This window comes from Sinocyclocheilus rhinocerous, unplaced genomic scaffold (genome assembly GCF_001515625.1).
Source record: "Sinocyclocheilus rhinocerous isolate Xijiao unplaced genomic scaffold, SAMN03320098_v1.1 scaffold2347, whole genome shotgun sequence".
In the NCBI taxonomy this organism is placed as follows: Eukaryota; Metazoa; Chordata; class Actinopteri; order Cypriniformes; family Cyprinidae; genus Sinocyclocheilus; species Sinocyclocheilus rhinocerous.
Genome location: NW_015638980.1, coordinates 205,742 through 212,244, shown reverse-complemented (window position 1 = coordinate 212,244; position 6,503 = coordinate 205,742).

Genomic DNA, 6,503 nt, shown 5'->3' with positions numbered 1-6,503 from the left:
TCCTCTTTTGGAAGGCCAAACATATATATTGTTGGCTCTTTTGTTAGTTTTGACTGCTTTTATTGTCCTCATTTGTAAGTCGCTTTGGATAAAAGCGTCTGCTAAATGACTAAATGTAAATGTAAAAATAACCCTCCATGCATGTGTATGATCACCTTTTCTCATTTATTCTGCTGTAAAATACATGTCTGGTCATTCACATTGACACTTAAAGCAAAGCAAATTCTTCAAGAACATCACCAATCTACATCTAAATATTTAACAGCTTAAAGAAACTCTGATTCATATGCAGATGACTCATTACACCATTACATAATTATCAGTATTCTAAACAATGTCCATTTGAACCAACCAACCTAATGCTTCATCTAGCTTTAAAATAAGAGGACTGCTAGAGGAACAACAAACTTGCATATTGTAAACCACGTTACAGCTAATGTGTGCAAATTTGCGATACTAAAATACTTTCTCGTCTGCCAGTTTAATGTAGAAGACATTTGTAGACTGATTTTCCATCAAGACTGTATGTAAACACTGTGGTTCTGTTTGTTTGACCATTTCGACTAGACCAATAAAGCAATATTTAGCTCTGTTTGGCTGACCAGTGGCAGATGAGAGTGCTCAGAAACCTGTTTGAAAACAATCATTAGTTTTGCAGAAATTACACACTCAACTTTAAGCATTCTGTAAAGTGGGATCAAAATCTCTTTAAATTATAATGTGGTCAAAATATCTTGCATTTACGACTGGAATGTTTTAATACTTTCACCTCAGATGGCTCATTAGCAAGCAGCTGTATTACCACAAAAGGGCCTTTGAGAGGTAATTTAACAATACGCACAGTCAGTATAGAGACAGTTTTCATACTATAAATATATATTGTGTGCAGTAGCATAGTAATAATAGTATAGAGCAATGGCTTCGCTTCCCGTGAGTCTTTTTGTGTTGTGTAGCAAGTCACTTCTGAAGCGTTTGAGGCTGGTAGATACACTGCCGCGAGAGGTACAGTTTCTGCTTCAGCCTGTAGGGAAAAGATGAAGAAAATCTCCTTTGCATTTTTAAGGAAGTTTTTTGAGATGCAGGAGATGACCTGGGAAATGTGGCCCTACTATTTAGAGATGAACTTAATCAAAATTATCCCACATACAATCTAAAGATGAATACTTAAAGTCACCATATCTATACGTTAGCATTCGTGAAAGTGACGAGGGTTGCAATGGCTGCTGTCAAATGAGAAACTCGGGCAACAGGGAATTCCCTGGATTCTATTTAGCCCTTCTTCTGGGAATGCTGCACATTTTCCCCATCCACGGCTGCATGACGTGTAAAAGAAAAGCAATAGTGGGAAAGTGATGGATGCCGTTGTGTGGATGGCTTCATTACATGTTGACACTTCCCAGATAGAATGTCTTTTGGGAACCACATTCGGACTGTTCTGTGCATGATTGATAGGTTTTATTAACAGTTGTGGAAATATCATTTCTGAATCTGTTTCTAGAACTGCACATTATAGGAAGAGTGAACCAGATAATACTGTAATGCTGTACAATTTTCATGATTATTTCATAAGGAAGGTATTGTGCATTTTTAACATTAACATATCAATGTAAAGTATAGCATAAGTTGTGTTCGGGAAAGCATCCTCCATAATATTTTTGCAATATGTAAACAAAATGCTAATTTTCTTTATGCACGGAACAGCCAGATGACACTACATTTGAAAAATGTGCACAAACACATTTATAAACCAAAGCTCTGAAATAAACAAATGCAAAGCATCATGCTTCAATTTCTAGTGTGGGAAATAAACTAGAAGTTAACTCCATTTCTCATTATTGGATCTGAATGACAAAAATAAGACTTTTACACAAAATTAGATGCAAAACAACAGTATTTATAAAACATGGAATACTTGATTTTGATTGGTTAATCGTGGTTTTCTGTGATCAATTATTTTTGTAATAAAACTAAACTGCATAATTACCAAGCAATCTTCTTTTCTTTTTTTTCTTACATAGTTTCAAGTCTCATGTTTCACTTTGGTTCCCTTCTCACATAGTCCAATTCAACTATCAATATTTAAATTTCAACATCCAGTTATTTATTTATTAGTCAAGATGTGGTTTAATAAGCAGAATAATGTATAGTTAGCCAGTCAATATAACATATTTGGAATACTTGATTTTGACTGGCTAAGTATGCAATATTTTTGTATAATAACACTTAAACTGCATAATTTACCAAGCAATCAGTTTTCTTCATAGCTGTGCCAGTTTCATGTCTCATGTATTACTTTGGTTCCCTTCTCACATAATAAAATAGGCTAACTTAAAAAGTTCAGTTCAACTGATTTGACAATACTTCCATTCCAATGTCATCTATGTATTTATTTATTTAGAACAGGCTTAAAAAGCAGAATAATGTACAGTATTGTCAGCCAGTCAATATAACAATAATGATAGTAGTAACAACAACACACCTTTATAATAAAAAAAAAGACATCTTCCCTTTCTTCTCTTTTAGATATGCTATATCAACAGCTAGATGTTAATTTGAATATTTCTAGGATGATTACTGATCTGAATAAATATGCAGCATAGTGAGATCATGCGACAACAATGCAGCAAACTACTGTTTGAAATGCCATTGCATAGTATATGCTGCTAGTACTGCATTTCTGAGTAAGAGCACCTGACAATGCAATGTGTGCGTTTAAACCAGTAATTGTTACTTGAGTGTAATGCAGAACCGTGGCCCTCGAATGCGAGCGGAGCTCATCTCTGGCATGAGAATTGAGTTTTATTTAGCTAGCTGCATCCACACAGCCTCTCTGCCCAGACACCAATTGAGAAAATCACATTTTCAATTTGTCTAGCCATTTGTGTCAGAGGCAATTTTGAAAAAACGGAGCCCTACAGGTGGTATAAGCGGCTGTTCAGGACGTTGATGAATTTGGCTTAGCAGAGGTTTGTATTTAATCTCAGGATTCTGTGACAGCCATGAGCGCTGGGCCTGTTAGGAACTTGCAGCACGGTTAATGACTTTAGCCTCAGTGTTGACGAGCAGCTGAATAAAACACTACGTTTGACGTTCACTACAGGATGAGAAATGTTCCGAGCATTCAGGTGTCACTCACTAGAGCACTATACTGACAGAGAGAGAAGATGCAATGCATGAATTGAATAACATACATAGCATAGCATATAGTGTGTGGCCCCAAAAAGTGTTGATTGCCGAGTTGCACTAAATGTTATTGCATTAGACAACAAAATACCAAAAAAATAAATCAGAACAGACTTTCTGCAGTAAATGTGTCAATCTCGGAGCAATCAAATATTTCTGTAAAACCACTGCATAATACTATATTTCACCAATATTCATAATGATGCTACTTCCATGTGTTTTGTATTACTACAAGATTTTGAGAGAATATAAGAATTTGTTTCACAAAATTTGGCAAAAGTATGACATTAAGAACAACAACAACCACAATAATAAGAATAATTTGTATAATATTTTTTTATTACATAAAATAGTTTGTTAACTTTTTAAATTCTTAATCATAATACTGATAATAATAGTAAAATAATATTTATTGTTAATAAATTATATAAAATTAATGTTCTGTATATCAGTTAATTATGGAAGCTTACTTCTGCCACAGAATAATATAATAAAAAAAGGGTACTTGCAACTTTTTATTTCACAGTCTAGAATAGGATTGCAAAGGGGCAGAAATTTTCCACTCTTTTGCAAACCTAATTTGGAATTTGGAATTCTGAATTCAGAATAGCGTGATATAAACTCCCAATTCTGAAGAGTCTGAATTGTTAGATGAATTTCCATTTGCAAGAAAAAAAACAAAAAAACAATCGAAATAAAAAGTTGCGTTTACCTTATTTATTATTTATTGGCGGAAATAAACTACCATAGTTATTAGACATTTTATTTTTATCTTCATGAGACGAAAAAGGACCAGGTATCTATCTACCCATCTGAGGTACCATTTGTACATTAGTTTTAAATATATTCATCCCTGGCTAAATTCATAGACATTATTTTATCATTAAGTATTTGCAGTTCCCCTTTTCAGGACGTCATGTTTTTCCAGTGTGTTTAATATTCCCTCTGACATATTTGGGTTCCTGAATTTTCTATTCATGTTTAATGTCTGCAAACATTTTTGAGAGAAAATAGGCCATGTAGAAACAATTTGACTAAAGAGAGGTGAAGACATGTTAATGCAGGCTGTTATTATTCAAAAACCAACCCATTTTCATGACACAAAATGTGACATTAATGGTTTCTATGAGAAACACAAAGTCGCAGGTCATTCATTATTCACCGTAAATGCCATATAACAAATGTTAAACAATGCCAATATTTAGTTCCATTACATTTTAAGGGCTACTTAAAAATTAGCAAAATATTGCACATGGCTTGTAAGCAGGCTTTTGTTTCAATGTCCTATACCCTACCAAACAAATAGCACATAACACTTATCTCCACCAACACAGACACACTCCTAAAGACACAAATGAGCAGGGCTCTGCCCAGCAGTGAGGTTTTGTATTGTAAGTATGCATCATATCAGTGCAGTTTGCAGCTTGGATGCCCCAGATCCTACAAACAACTGGGTATAAGCTAATGTCTTAGTTTAGGCATGTACAGATTTGCCTGTCACCTCTTCAGGTGTATAAATATATTCAGACCTCCGGACATACAGTGTCAAGTTTGACAGAGAAACACACACACACACACACACACACACATACATACATACATACACACATATATATATGGGTGTGAATACTTAGGACCATGTGATATTTCTGTTTTTCTTTTTTAATAAATCTGCAAAGATGTCAACAATTCTGTGTTTTTCTGTCAATATGGGGTGCTGTGTGTACATTAATGAGGAAAAAAAATTAACTTAAATGATTTTAGCAAATGGCTGCAATATAACAAAGAGTGAAAAATTTAAGGGGGTCTGAATACTTTCCGTACCCACTGTATATATATATATATTATATTTATATTCACATGAAAGGCAATAGCAACATTTGTGAGATGATAAACAAAGAATTGTTTAAGAAGCCGCTGGTTTCTCGAGTCACTGACTTGTGGAAACAAGTTTACAGAAATTTCTACAAACGAGATGCCTCGGCTACGCGTTTCTGTAGAAAACAACCCAGAGAACTGAAATCACCCATCAGGAGGAGAAGAAGAACAGCTTAGCTGGTCTTAATGATGTCATAAGGGAGACCTAAGTTTATCATATTGATAATTATGTTTAACGGGTCTGTGTGGTCGCTATGGCATTGTTAAGGTATTCTGAGTGGTTTATTACTGGCCCGGGTCAAAAGAGCTCACCCACAAGTCTCTATGATATTCAGGTCTATTGATTTGGTTAAGCAGGGGTATTTTCTCTGAGGAGTCAAAGGCCTATGCAAAGATACTAAAATACTATGAGCTCAATATAGTGTGTAAATAAGGGATGCACCGAAATGAAAATTCTGGGCCAAAACCAAAAATTCTGAAAGCACTTGGCCAAGCCACTTTCTCCTCTTTTCAAAATAGCTCCCACATCCTATGTTTGACAGAAACGTATCATCAATTAAATATCGTAAGTGCGTGTGTTACACAGTCACAGATTAGAAATTTAGATATTGGGTTCTCAAGTATCACACACACACACACACACAGTGTTGCCAGATTGGATGGATGATTTCCAGCCCAAAAGCTCACAAAAAAACCGCCCAAAACTTTAACTGTCAAAATAATTTGATGGAATATGTAAATCAAGGTTGATATTTGATAAGGGAAATTTTTAACTCCTTAAAACAAAATAATGACGACAAAATAATATAAATGTAATGTTTGATTAATTTCCCAGGTAAACGGATCAAATCGGGGCAAATAGCCTACATTAAAGAGAATTAGGCTACCGAACATGAATAAAATATGCAAGCAGACACTGCAAAAACGGCAATCAAGAAATTAACCAATACCCTCGAAACAACACATGCATCATTTTCAATGTCAGCAGTCAGAATAATCCAATTTAAATGCAAAAAGTGCCCAATATAAGTGATAGGAAAAAGCAACATATTTTCACACTCGTTCATGCACACACCATGACAGTCAAAACTGTGTCATTCATTGACACATACTGAATTATAATCCGAAAATTAAAAAAAAAAAATAAATAACAACAACAACAACAATGCGCTTACCTTCGTGTCGCTCTATAATTTTACACAGAACTAGAGGAAGCCTCTTGTTAAGTTCATATTGTAGAACATAATACAGAACTTTGCACAGTCAAAACTAATAATGTCTAGCAGTTTTCAAGGATTTATCAATCTGGACCGTTTAAAAGATAAAAGACAGGATCAACGTCTGTCATAGCAAATCAGCACATGCTGTTGTGAATAATTAAGTGAAGCGTCTTCTCATAGGATAAGAACACGCAGTCTCATGAATAATTTAATAGACACCGA